At 37.2% G+C, this 15,020-nt stretch overlaps 1 protein-coding gene across 1 annotated transcript in view; it reads right to left on the reverse strand.

Moving 5' to 3' along the window:
• LOC136024820 (cGMP-specific 3',5'-cyclic phosphodiesterase-like) overlaps window positions 1–6,550 on the reverse strand; it is a 186,904-nt gene extending 180,354 nt beyond the window's left edge. The window contains exon 1 of the mRNA XM_065700299.1: window positions 6,402–6,550. The gene's annotated coding sequence lies outside the window, so the exon portion shown is untranslated. The remainder of the gene's footprint in view (window positions 1–6,401) is intronic.
• Window positions 6,551–15,020: the final 8,470 nt, after the last annotated feature.

Below are 15,020 nucleotides of genomic sequence, written 5' to 3' on the forward strand. Positions count from 1 at the left end.
GTTCTAAAACCAATAAAGCAAAACAAAAAAGAAATAGATAATACATTCATCGTTCTTTACTTAGGCAGCGCTTTGCGCTGTCTATGATTGAAAAAAAAAACAAGTCTATCCAATTGTAAGTAAGGAACAACATTAAAACTTAAAACTAACATAAATACATTCATTTCGGTCATTTGAGCTTGTGATTTTTATTTTCATAAAAATGGTTTCGACCTCTTTGGCGGTTCTGTTACTATGTCTTACAAAGTTAGTTCCGTAAATATCGCTAATTTAAGTTACGTGGGAGAATATTCCCATAGAAAAATTTCTCGTGGGGGACGAAATTTTCCGCAGAGGGGGAGATTGACTTTCCGATATTATTTATAAAACGATCTGCAATTAAATAAACAAGAGCTAAGAGCTCATATGGCACTTGTGACGAAGTCGGAAGAACCAAGAGCTCAAATGGTATGAGCTCTATCAAAATTATAATAATCAATGTATTGCTTTAAAAGTAAAATCAGAGGCTTAATGCCGGTCGGGATTTAAAATAAGAGCTTTGAGTCACGAAGTCCTTCTAAATATCAAAATTCATTAAGATCCGATCACCCACTCGTAAGCTAAAAATACCTCAATTTTTTTAATTTTTCCTCTCCCTTCAGCCCCCCAGATGGTCGAATCGCGGAAAACGACTTTATCAAGTCAATTTGTGAAGAACTCTGAGACGCCGACCAATTTTCATCGTCCTAACATGTCCAGAAGCACCAATCTCGCCAAAGCACTGAACCCCACCACCTAACTCCACCAAAGAGAGCGGATCCAGTCCGATTATGTCAATCAAGTATCTACGATATTTATAAGCGTTTTCCAAGATTTCCGGTTTCCACCTCCAACTCCCCCCAATGTCAAAAGATCTGGCCGGGATTTGAAATAAGAGCTCTGAGACATGAGTTTCTTCTAAATGTCAAATTTCATTAAGATCCAGTCACACGTTCTTAAGTTAAAAATACCTCAATTTTTCTTATTTTTCCAAATTAACAACCCCCAGCTCGCTCAAAGACAACGGATCCGTACCAATTATGTCAAATTCGTATCTATAACTTGTGATTATTCTTCCCATCAAGTTTCATCCCAATCTCTCCACTCTAAGGGTTTTCCATGATTTCCGGTTTCCAAGATTTCTGTTTCCCCCTCCAACCCTCTAAGTCCCTGGATCCAATTCAAATTGAAAATGGAGCATCTGAGACATAAGATTCTTCTATATATCAAGTTTCATTAAGATCTGATCACTCATTCATAAGATACCTCGATTTTCACGTTTTCTAAGACGTTTTCGGTTTCCCCCTCCAACTCCCTTCAATGTCATCGGATCTGATCGAGATTTTAATGAGAGTTCGAAAGCACAAGATCCTTCTAGATATCAAATTTCATCAAGATCTGATCACCCGTTCGCAAGCTACAAATACCTCATTTTTCAAATTTTTCCGAATTACACCCCCTCCCAACTCATCCAAAGAGAGCGGATCCGGTCCGGTTATGTCAGTCTCCTATCTTGGACTTGTGCTTATTACTTCCACCAAGTTTCATCCTGATCTCTCCGCTTTAAGATTTTTCCAGGATTTCCGATCCCCCTCCCCTCTAATGAAACTGGATCCGGTTGGGATTTAAAATAAGCGATCTGAGTTTCGAGGTTCTTCTAAATATGAAATTTCATTAAGATCCGATAACTCTTTCGTAATATACCTCGATTTTCATGTTTTCCAAGAATTTCGGTTTCCCCCTCCAACTCCCTTCAATGTCACCGGATCTAGTCGAGATTTTAATGAGATCCCGGTCATGTCAGTCACCTATCTTGGACTTGTACTTATTATTTCCACCAAGTTTCATCCTGATATCTCCACTTTAAGCGATTTAAAAGAAGAGCTTTGAGACACGATATATTTCCAAAACTCAAATTTCATTAAGATCCGATCACTCCTTCGTAAGTTAAAAATACCTCATTTTTTCTAATTTTTCAGAATCAACTCCCCCCCCCCAACTCCTTCAAAGAGAGCAGATCCGTTCCGGTTATGTCAATCACGTATTTAGGACTTGTTCTTATTTTTCCCACCAATTTTCATCCCGATCCCTCAACTCTAAGCGTTTTTTGAGATTGTAGGCTCCCCCCCTCAGGTCCCCCCAATGTCACTGGATCCAGTCAGGATTTAAAATAAGAGCTCTGAGACACGATATTCTTCCAAACTTCAAATTTCATTAAGATCCGATCACTCCTTCGTAAGTTAAAAATACCTCATTTTTTCTAATTTTCAGAATTAACCTCCCCCTCCCCAACTCCCCCAAACAGCGAAAGTCCGTTCGGTTATGTCAATCACTTATCTAGGGCTTCTGCTTGTTTTTTCCACCAAGTTTTATCCTGATCCCTACATTCTAAGCGTTTTCCCAGATTTTAAGTTCCCCCCTAACTCCCCCCAATTTCAGCGGCTCTGGTCGGGATTTAAAATAAGAGCTCTGAGACACGATATCCTTCCAAACATCAAATTTGATTAAGATCCTATCACCCGTTCGTAAGTTAAAAATACTTATTTTTTTCTATTTTTCCGAATTAACCGACCCCCACTCACCCCCCCAGATGGTCAAATTGCGAAGACGACTATTTTTAATTTAATCTGATTTGGTCCCTGATACGCCTGCCAAATCTCATCGTCCTAGCTTACCTGGAAGTGCCTAAAGTAGAAAAACCGGGACAGACAGACCGACCGACCTACAGAATTTGCGATTGCTATATGTCGCTTGGTTAATACCAAGTGCCATGAAAACAAGTTTTTTTTCACATGAAAATAAGAACCAACACTAAAACTTAAAACAAACAGAAAATATTACTTACATGAGGGGGCTGCCACTCCTCAATTGCTCGTTCTTACGCCAAAGTTTCTTTTTTAACTTTTAAAAGAGGTTATTATTCTAATTAAACAGTTCAGGAGTCATTCTTAAACAACTGGAACAAAATTCAAACTTAGGTTACTATAAGGTTATTATTAGCTAAAAAAGAAGTAAAATTAATATGCAAATTTTGTTTTAATTATTCATATACGGTGAGCCAAATTCAAAACTTGCATCAATTCAAAAACGTTTAGAAACTCAATAAAAACAAGCTTTTTTAAAAGAAAGCAAGGAGCGACATTAAAACTTAAAATAAACAGATATTACTACATATATGAAAGGGGCTATCCCCACCTAAGTGCCCAGCTCGATGCGCTAAAGTTTTTATTGTTTTAAAAAGTAGAGCTGTGAGAAAGAGTCAAACTTTAGCTTAAAGAGCGGGACGCTGAGGAGGGATAGCCCCTTTCATAAACGGAATAATTTCTGTTCGTTTTAAGTCTAAATGTTGTTCCTTACTTTCAGTTATTTTTTTTATTTATTCTCTGTTTGGATTTTGATGGGTAATCAAACAGTTCGTGGTAACGAATTGTAAGCAAGGACCGACCCGGCTCAATTGTAAATAAAACTCTAAACAAGAGCTAAGAGCTCATATGGCACTTGTGGCGAGGTCGGAAGAGCCAAGAGCCAAGAGCTCATATGGGATGAGCTCTAGAAAAATTCTAAGAATCAATAGATTTCTTTAAAAGGAAAATCAAAGGCTTAATGCCGGTCGGGATTTAAAATAAGAGCTTTGAGTCACGAGGTCCTTCTTAATATCGACCCACTCATAAGTTAAAAGTACCTCAAATTTTTTAATTTTTCCTCTTCTTTCAGCCCCCCAGATGGTCGAATCGGGGAAAACGACTTTATCAAGTCAATTTGTGCAGCTCTGTGACACGCCTACCAATTTTCATCGTCATAGCACGTCCAGAAGCACCAGACTCGCCAAAGAACCGAACCCCACTACCTAACTCCACCAAAGAGAGCGGATCCAGTCCGGTTACGTCAATCACGTATCTACGACATTTATAAGCGTTTTCCAAGATTTCCGGTCTCTCCCTCCAACTCCCCCAAATGTCAAAAGATCTGGTCGGGATTTGAAGTAAGAGCTCTGAGACATGAGTTCCTTCTAAATATCAAATTTCATTAAGATCCGGTCACCCGTTCTTAAGTTAAAAATACCTCAATTTTTCTTATTTTTCCAAATTAACAACCCCCAGCTCGCTCAAAGACAACGGGTCTGTACCAATTATGTCGATCTCGTATCTATAACTTGTGCTTATTCTTCCCATCAAGTTTCATCCCGATTTCTCCACTCTAAGGGTTTTCCAAGATTTCCGGTTTCCAAGATTTCTGTCTCCCCCTCCAACCCTCTATGTCCCTGGATCCGATTCGAATTGAAAATGGAGCATCTGAGACATAAGATTCTTCAATATATGAAGTTTCATTAAGATCCGATCACCGGTTCGTAAGATACCTCGACTTTCACGTTTTCCAATAATTTCGGTCCCCTCCCAACTCCCTTCAATGTCACTGGATCTGGTCGAGATTCAAAATGAGAGTACTAAAGCACAAGATCCTTCTAGATATCAAATTTCATCAAGATATGATCACCCGGTCGTATGTTACAAATACCTCGTTTTTTCTAATTTTTCCGAATTACCCCCCCCCCCCCCAAATCCACCAAAGAGAGTGGCTCTGGTCCGGTCATGTCAGTCACCTATCTTGGACTTGTGTTTATTCTATCCACCAAGTTTCATCCTGATCTCTCCGCTTTAAGCGTTTTCCAAGATTTCCGGTTTCACCCCCTAATGACACTGGATCCGGTCGGGATTCAAAATAATAGATCTAATTTTCGAGGTCCTTCTTAATATGAAATTTCATTAAGATACTATCACTCTTTCGTAAGTCAAAAATACCTCATTTTTTTCTAATTTTTTAGAATTAACCGCTCCCCCCTCCCCAACTCCCCCAAAGAGAGCAGATCCGCTACTGTTATGTCAATCCCGTATCTAGGACTTGTGCTTATTCTTCCCACCAATTTTCATCCCAATCCCTTCCCTCTAAGCGTTTTGAAAGATTTTATGTTCTGCTAGGTTCTGCCCCCCCCCCCCTCTCAACTTCCCCTTAATCGGATCTGGCTTGTATTTAAAATAAGAGCTCTGAGACATGATATCCTTCTAAACATTAAATTTCATTAAGATCCGATTACTCCTTCTTAAGTTAAAAATACCGCAGTTTTTTTAAATTTTCAGAATTAACCCTCCTCCCCAAACTCCCCCAAAAAGAGCGGATCCGCTCCGGTTATTTCAATCACGTATCTAGGACTTATGATTAGTTTTGCCACCAAGTTTCATCCCGATTCCTCCACTCTGAGCGTTTTCCAAGATTTTAGCCCCCCCCCCAACTCCCCCCAATGTCACCAAATCCGGTCGGAATTTTAGTCGAGAGCTATGAGACACGACATCCTTCCAAAAATCGAATTTCATTAAGATCCGATCACTCCTTCGTAGGTTAAATATACCTCATTTTTTCTAATTCTTCAGAATTAACCCTCCCACCCCCAGCTCCCCCAAAGAGGGCGGATTCGTTCCGGTTATGTCAATTACGTATCTGGGACTTAAGCTTGTTTCTCGCACCAAGTTTCATCCCGATCCCTCAACTCTAAGCGTTTTCCGAAATTTTAGGTTCCCCCCTCACTTCCCCCCAATGCCACAGGATCCAGTCAGGATTCAAAATAAGAGCTCTGAGACACGATATTCTTCCAAACTTCACATTCATTAAGATCTAATTTTTAGAATTCTATTCTGCTCTCTTTTCTTTGGTTTCCTTATAATTACTTTATAGCAAACAAATACAAAGTAGAAACAATAGGGGAAATCTTTTCAAGACAGTGAAAATCAATTCTGTGAATATTTCGGTCCTATGTCCAAGGGCCGTCTTCAGCACAATACGACAAAGAGAGAGTAAAATACATGTATATATAAATAAACTTACATTAAAATGTGAGAATTAACACTAATAATATTTTTTTTTAAACTTTTTTAAAAACAGCCCTTGCATCCTTACTTCAACAAAGTTCAACCAGGACTGACAAAAAGAACCTTGCTTTTTTGGCAGCTTGTCTCGGAGGATTTTTCTTAACTGATTCAATACTATTATAAATCGGTTTAGTAGAATATTTTGTTAGGCCATTTTAATTAAATTTGAGTATAAGGAATTTAGTGAGTACTCCCCTAATTCCCTGTTCAAAGAAATATTATCATTAATTTTGAGACTAAATTCGATTGATTTCCGAACCACCTGTTTTATCCCCAAATCATTACTGATGAGTGAAGATTTTTCAAAAAGTACCGTGTGGGAGGGATTATTAAATGTATGCCAACCTAAACCAGAATCAAAGGAGTTGTTGGAACTATTTGAAATTAATGCCTTGTCTATGTCTGTCTTATGTTGTTCCAACAACTCCTTCTTATATAATAATGAAAAAATAAAGAATTTACTTTCTATAAATGTTAAATCAGCAAAATTACATCATACTGTGTTTCCAGCTTGATATCAATGGCCATCTTTTAGACTACCACACAATCCTTGACATCACTGAATGCAAGCAACTTTATGTTAGACACTGGCATTCTCTAAGCACTTTATAAGAGGCTTTACTTCAATGCACAGAATCATATTGAAAAAAAAAATAAAACCAAAGAGCGCATTGTTTAACCTTTTAACCTTAATTAGAGTCATTTCTGGCAGAAAAGTAAATAGTTTACCCGCATATAAAGATAATATTATCAGAATATGAGATACTTCTACGGCAACTTTCACTTTTTTAAAATATTTTTCCGCTATAAATATTATCCAAGTTTCAAATATATATCCACTTAATATTTTTTTTTTATTATTTATCCGAGGTTGTTTTGCTCTGGAACTCTTTCTCTATTGGTCAACTTTATAAGCTTTACGAAAAAGGATAACTAAAGTTTAACTTTAATGCTTGCTCACGTAAAACGGAAGGTTAACGAAGAAACTGTACGAACTTTGCGAACGACTTTATGAACTTTACAAACGCCGTCCGAGCTGTCCTATAATCTCCGTGCCACCTAGCCAATCACGTAAGTTTATACAATGTGTTGTTGAAGGCAAAGTTTCTAAGTTCCTTATAAGAAATTAATTGCAATACTATTTGGATTTGTGATGTTTCTTACAATCCGAAAAAACTTCTCAGGATAACATTTAATATTTGTTTTACATTACTCACTTTTAGATTCAAGAATATATAAACTGTATACCCCATAATATATATCCCAGGAGTACCCTAAGATGTATAATTTGCTAGTAATATGATAGACTGCTTAACATCAGGTGAAAAACTCGCCCCCTGAATTTTCCAGCTTTCCAAAAACGTTTTTGTGGACATTTTTGCTGCTAAAATATATAAAACCAAATTTCTTAAATTAATCATTAATTGATTTCTTCCTTGCGGTCAGCCAAAAAACTGTTTTTGAAGGAATTTTTTTGAAGTTTGAGCCTTTGGCACAGACGCCTGTCTTGCCACAGTATCATTTTTTTATTGTGCATTAAATATCGGTGGTGCCAGACCGCTGAAAATTTAGAAGCCCCCCAGGCCCCTTAGCATGTCCTCAGGTGGTGATAAGGGAGCGCCCTACAGATATATTTGTTGTTTTTGCAATGATAAGGGCTGTAATTATCCTGTATACGGTTTCAACAAATACAGTTTAAAGAGTGCACTTTTGATTTGCTAAGGCGTCACTTTCAAATCACGTGCAACTGAATGCTGGGATGCATGGGGTTGTTACAATAGTATTTAGATCAACTGCGAACTTTAGTCTCCTATAATGGACGTGGGCGTGGAACGAGATTGAAGAGGGATATGCACTAAATATTAGCGGTAAAACTACCGAAAAAGCCGAGCTTATTAAATTTACCATTACCCACCCGAAGTGTTTACAGTACAATACTGTCGCTCGCACAAACTCATTGCTGACAGGCTGAGAATAGTAAAAGCTGTAAAAGAGTGAAGTAAAATAGTAAAAGCTGTAAAAGATAGTAATAGTAAAAGCTGTAAAAGATAGTAAAAGAGTAAAAGCTGAGAATTTCTGCTAAATTTTTGTTCTATTGAAGAAATAAGGAAGAAACTGGCTATCTTTACTTTTTACCCGCTTGGTACTTTTTACCCCCCCCCCCCAAACATGTGGAAGAGCGCATTCACAGGTGGCCCCACGATCGGGAAAGCTGGACTGCTACATATATTTAAACAATTATTCCAGAATAAGCTCGTCCATAGGGTCGGCGATGTAAGATGGTCAAGATTTTGGTTCCTTAACCAGTTCCGTAAAAACAAGCTTTGTCCATCTTTCGACTTTGATGTGTTTTATAACGTTTGACATTTTTTGAATTTGATCAGAATTTGGTTGACATTTTTTAGTGTTTTATAACGTTTGACACGTAAATATTTTGAATATTCAAACACTTTCTCAAAAATAATTTTGGTTCCTTAACCAGTTCCGTAAAAACAAGCTTTGTCCATCTTTCGACTTTGATGTGTTTTATAACGTTTGACATTTTTTGAATTTGATCAGAATTTGGTTGACATTTTTTAGTGTTTTATAACGTTTGACACGTAAATATTTTGAACATTCAAACACTTTCTCAAAAATAATTTTGGTTCTTTAACCAGTTCCGTAAAAACAAGCTTTGTCCATCTTTCGACTTTGATGTGTTTTATAACGTTTGACATTTTTTAAATTTGATCAGAATTTGGTTGACATTTTTTAGTGTTTTATAACGTTTGACACGTAAATATTTTGAATATTCAAACACTTTCTCAAAAATAATTTTTGTTCCTTAGCCAGTTCCGTAAAAACAAGCTTTGTCCATCTTTCGACTTTGATGTATTTTATAACGTTAAAAAAATTATAATTTGTAGCAATTTTGCTTGGTTATAAAAGGCTAATAAAATCAATAAAGGGCAGAGCTCCTTGCACTCTTTCTTTGGCTCACAATGAACTATAAAAAAGCAATGTAACTGGAACAAGAAGAAGATGGTGGGCTTTGATTCCCAACTACGGCTTTTCCTTCTCAACGCCCCGCTCTTTACACTAAAGTTTTTTTACTGTTTTAAAATGTAGAGTTAAGAGAAAGAGTCAAACTTTAGCGTAAAGAGCGGGGCATTGAGAAGGAAAAGTCCCTTTCATATACGGAATAATTTCTATTCGTTTTAAGTTTTAATGTCGCTCCTTACTTTCATTTAAAAAACTTGTTTTTTTTTATTTAATAACAGAAAGTGAAGACAATCTTAACAGTGAAAGTAGCTCAACTTTGACCAAATTGATTAAAAAACTTGATCGAATTAATGGTCTAACCTTAGTTTTGGCTCATATTTGTAATGGACCCTTTCAGCAAAAAGAATTGATTTTCCATACACTAACCAGAGAAAATTCGGAACGGAATCATCAGAATTTTTAGACATCTTTAAAACACATTTAGGCTTTTGTTTTTCACAAGTTTTCCAACACTCCTTTCTTCCCAGGTGGTTTTATAGGTAAAGGGTTAAGAGGTGTCTCACATTTGGTGCAGAATCTAAGGGGAGCAAATTTGAAATAATTAATATGCATTGAATAACATGTATCGTATGTGTCGAAAAGTCTGAGGGGACGGCAGTGTCCCCCAAACCTTTATAAATTCCCCTGAAGTAGAGTGTGGAGAAAGGACCATAGGTCTAGAAAACTTAGGGAAGATGACGGTGTCTTCCAAAGCCACCTTAAAGCAGAGTGATAGGGGAAAGGGATCCCATATGGGAGAAACATTCAGGGGTATGAGTTGCAAAAATGTCAATCTATGATAATAATAAAAAATAAATGTGAAAAAGGTTTATATTAAAAAAGATGAAAGCATGGTCTAAACCTAGAAAGGTTAGCACCCTTAAAAGGGAGGAAGCTATATAATAAAAGTTCGATCTGAAAAAATGCTAAAGGTGGACAAAGTATAATGAACAGGTGGGGTTAAATGTTTGAACTTAATAAAATAAATTATTTTGACTAATATAGCTTGGTGTATGAGCATACGTAAAGCTAAAAAATTAATTTTAGGAGAGTTAAACATGTGTACAGAAATGCAAAAACAAACAAAGATAATGAGCAATAAAATAAAATATTAGAAAATAATAAAGTGAAGTCCAGTGATGGGAGAAAGGATTTTGTTTGTATTGAAACGTGACTGTAGATTACTGTGTTCACCAAAACACCCAACTCACATAATTTTACCCCTTCTATCCGAAAAAAAATTAAAAAGGCTTGTATTAAACAAAATTTGGAAAGAACATCCGACCTCAAACCCACTAGTTGCTTCGAGCCGGATTCTTGCTGCGATTTTTCGCCCTTTTTGAAATTGAGACAATTTTTTTCAGGCTCGTAGCTTTTGAAGGGTGCCATCAAACTTAATGAATTTTATATATGTTTAATCAGCATGAAAGGTTTCTTCATATATCTTTTGTATTCATAATTCCGTTTTTGTTTTAGAGTTTTGGTCCTAATAAGGGCTTATGCCAGATTCGCCTCTCACTCACTCGGACTATCTGTCTTGGCTTTTTCTACAATTACCCATGGCTTGATGCGCACAACTACTTGAGTTTAATTCTTGTCATGTAACTTAATTTGTCTTGATATTTTTCTTTAAGAAACATTTTGTATGCTGATTTATTCTTCGAGCTTAACTTATCATGATAATTTTCTTTGTGAAACTTGTTGCATTTGGTTTTTCTGGTTTTCTTGTGGTGAAAAAAGATGAATGCTGAGTTTTGTTTGTGAAACTTGTTGCATGTGCATTATTTCTTCAAGAAGCTTGATGTATCGTGATTTATCCTAACAAAAGCTTATGCCAGATTTGCCTCTCAATTAATCAGACTATCTGTCTTGGCTTTTTCTACAAATGGGCATCAACATGTGGGCATCAAGCCATGGCTTGATGCCCACAACTACTTGATTTAGTCAGGGTTGCCAAAGGGACACTTTTAGTGTTTTTTTCACACTTTTTCACTCTGGGTGACACCATGCCACTATTGGGTGAAAAAAGGCAACTTTTTGGAAAAAAGGACGCTTTTTGGCATTTTTTCAAAATCAACACCATATGTATTTAAGCTTTGTGCTTTTCAGGTTCGTTTTCGTCTTAGGGATTTTTATCGTATCCGCACTACTTTCCTTTTCAAAAGCACGAAAATTCAAACGTGGTGAAACATGTGACTGGCTCAAGAGAGTTTAGAAAAAGTATTTTTAATAAAAAACTGAAGCAAGCATATAATTGCTGGTAAGTAAAAGTTTAAGGTGTTTTATGACTTGTGGTCTAAAGGAGTATGCAGAGGTTCGGCCTGGATAGTATTTAGTAGCAAACTATCTGACCCTGATCTGATTTGCTGCTGCTTAATCATTTTTTTGACGAGGGTGAACCTCAGTTTGATTTCCTGAATTAAGAAATTAGGCTTTTAGTAAATATGCAGTTTAGTTTCACATGCATTTGAGATGTAGGACCCTGTCCCATATGGGTACAGTCTAACCCACTAGAAAATTCTCTGGTAACCGTCAAGAACATGTAATACTGTCATAGATTGAACATCACATCCAGTGTACCAAGTGCTAACTAACGAAATGTTCTTTTTGCCTAAAGTGATGAAAGGATGCAAGAACGGCAGTTAAAAGTGTTTCACTTTACATGTTGTAACCTGGTGGACTGTTTAAAGAAGAAACAGAAGACGAATATTGAGACCAACAAAGCTTTCCAAGATTATGCACACAAAACAAGTTACGAAGCGTCTAAAATCGACCACAGATATGTAAACAAGCAGGTTGGCCGAAGACAATGCTAAATTGACCAACTTGGGTTAATTCCTCATTTCACAGTTTGATGCATCTCTACATGAGGGTATAGGCCAGATGTTCAGTCTTTGAGTATTGTAGATTCTATACCTATAAACCTAGTAGTTAACCAAGATGTGATCACCCTTTTTTTAGCATAATCTTTACACAGTTATTCAGTTAGGATAGCTTTTCAGATGGAAGTAGTTGTGTAACTACTCAGTGTCTCAGTTATGATTCTCTGACACCCCTAAACATAAGAAGTTCGAATGTGAAAGGACTCTGTATTGACCTCTTTATACCACTGTCATGAACATGTGAAAAAGTGAGGTTTCTATTTTTCTGAGAAAGGCCTGCTAGTTCGGCTGTAAAATCTGACATATCGACGGTATTTTGTTTATTTTTTTCGTGGTTATTGCTAACATAACGAAACATTGGTTTTTCAAGTCTTTCTGACAATGGTTATGGCAAGTTCTGACTCTTGTGCCATTGTTTAAATCTACCCTCAAGGCACATAATTTCATATCTAGCCTTATGGACTATCTTAAGAAATTTTGTGAACTGGAAACATCACTATGCACTGTATAAACAGCCTTTGGGGATAAACTGAGTGTCAATTGATAGCCAATGTCTGGTGATCCGCCATTTCGCTTGGTAAGGTAAATACCTTGAACGTACAGGTCTAGTCTGGGGACACAATGATCCACAATTTGATAACAAGCTTCAGATCGACATTAAAAGCCATCAAGAGCTTTGTGAAACTAGAAATCCCGAGCAGAAGTGATACTTTTGAGTTGCCTCTTGAGCCCCGAAACTACAAAGATGTGAAAGATGTGTTGTGTGGCCCCAACACAGAAGCTTATCTGAATGAAGAAGGAGCATCAGGGAAAGCTGCTGAACAGTTTAGGCTGACGTGCTTGGGAGTCTACGTTGAACTGGTGAAGCAGATGAGAAAGCGGGTCAATCATAAAGATAAGACGTTACAAGCTCTCGAGTACTTAGACCCAAAAGTTGCCGTGAATGGAACTGTTGAAACGATTAGTCCTTTGACCAGCAGATTTAGAGAACACCCGGAAAAAAGTCAGAGCAAGATAGAGTCTGCTAGAGACACTCTCGAAAACCAATGGCTAAGCCTGCCAGATTTCAAAGAAGAAATGATCCTGAAGTCTGGTGGTGAAAAGCTAGTGTCCTCACCATCTTGTTTTTGGAAGCTCTTGTTAGATGTGAAGAATCCCGACGGCACTCCCAAATTCTTTGAACTATCAAACTTTTGTTGAACTTATGCGCGTTACCTCACGCAAGTGCTGGTGCCGAAAGACAGTTTTCTCAACTAACAAACATTAAAACTAAATTGCAAAATTGGTTGGAAGTGAAACCTGTGGATTCCCTCATCCATGTAAAGCAGATGGTTACTCGTAGCGCTGCGTCGATGGATCGGTGGCAGATTCCACCAATATCACTTAGCAACTTTTCAAGGTGGTATTGCAAGGCTGACGACAAGGATGAGCAAATAGAAAATGAATCTGAACCTGACCTATTTGACTGACCAATCAGAAAACTAAATAACTGAAATCAGATTGCCGTAGCCGAAGTTTTTTTCTCCAAAATGGCTAACCACTAAAAAATTTTTTTTTTTCAAAAACGAAAGCTGAAGCTTTAAACAGATTTCTTTTACAGGAATCCTGCATTAAAGTTTCCCTTCATACTCCCACATTCTTGTAATTTTCTCCTTTCTTTCTTGAAAAACTTGGCCTTTTCTGAAACCAGGGTGTGGCTCGACCTCTGTATAACGCTTTTGAATTGGAATCCGATTCATTCTGTATCTGCTAACTTTTCGTAAGTCCTCATAACATGGAATGCAGCGTATGTGAAATCCAGCACTGTATTTCCCTTATAAAGGCCTTTTCAAGCTGTCTAGGTTTTTCGATTCACTCCATCTTGAGCCACGAAGATGGTAAAGGCCTAGCGCAAAATATTTCAGATTTGCTTAGACATCTTTTGTGCACCATTTTGCTTTTGATGAAAAGGATTGCGATTGAATAAGCCTCTCCATTGTCTCTTACAGACGCCGTCGACCTCTTCTCAAAAGAAAGAGAGTGGGCAGAGAGAAACGGATTTTCCTCGAAAAACTATAGCTATTCTTGACACCAAAAAGCCTTATTCTTTGGTTTTCTGTGCTTTTTCTTTTTATTTCGACATTTGATTGAGCACATGTGATATTTTTCTTGTCACTATTTGCAAAGAATTTGACATTTCTTTGTTTTTTGAAGAATAAATTAGCTTTATACAGAACAAGTAATGTTTTTCTTGTTATTATTTCTATCTTTATCAAGTTTGATCTCCTACTTAATTGATCTCATGAATAGATTAATGTTTGGATGAAATAACGATGTGGTTATGTATTTTGCGAGAGCAGCGTTATCAAACGCATTGGCGAAAGCCAGGCGAAATGGATTAGAAGCACGCTCCAAGCCAAGCGCGTTTCACTCGCTTTTCGATATCAGTCTGCGGGAAATGGTAGACAAACTTTTGCAAAAGATCCAATATGCTACTAAAGGAAAAGAGGGATCAAGGGCAATTAAGCCGTGTCGGCAGTGACATACATCGTATCTGTGGTCTGCTGGCGCAAATCTTGTAAGCCCTGTCTTCATTATGGCGTTTTCCGGCCGAGACGGCTGGGGCGGCTTATAGTGAAGACAGGTTTTATCGTCGTTTTCGTTTTCTCGTTGTACAAAGTAGACATTTTGGCTGAAAACGTAAAAACTAAACAACACATTTTTTCATACATCTTAGTTGTACTCCGAATCTTCTTTACGTTCCTGAAACACTGGAAACGCAGCACAAATGATTCCAAAAACGACAATTTGCCAAAAACGACGAAAATGAAAACTGCCGTCCAAAAAGCGGCAAAGCCAGTTCTGGTATCGGAAAACGCCATAATAAAAACAGGACTTTACTGAGTTTTCGGAAGAAGAATAACTAGTACAACCGAAGGTTCGAGAGAACCCGATAAATTGTACTGAATTCTTTTTCTTCTCCACGTATTAGGCGATTTGAGGTTTTACATGGGATTTTACTTATTTGAAGAACCCATTTGCTTTTACTTGAACAAGAATAACGTAAATATGGCCCTGAAATTGCGAGAAAACCATTTAAAGCCTTTTTTGGTCAACTTTTAAAGTATATTGGCTAATTTTCTAGGAGGACACTAAAAGTTTCCCTTTTTCCTTAATTTGACACTTTAGTCCCCAAAAG

The sequence above is a fragment of the Artemia franciscana genome, chromosome 3 (genome assembly GCF_032884065.1).
Source record: "Artemia franciscana chromosome 3, ASM3288406v1, whole genome shotgun sequence".
NCBI classification, from domain to species: Eukaryota; Metazoa; Arthropoda; class Branchiopoda; order Anostraca; family Artemiidae; genus Artemia; species Artemia franciscana.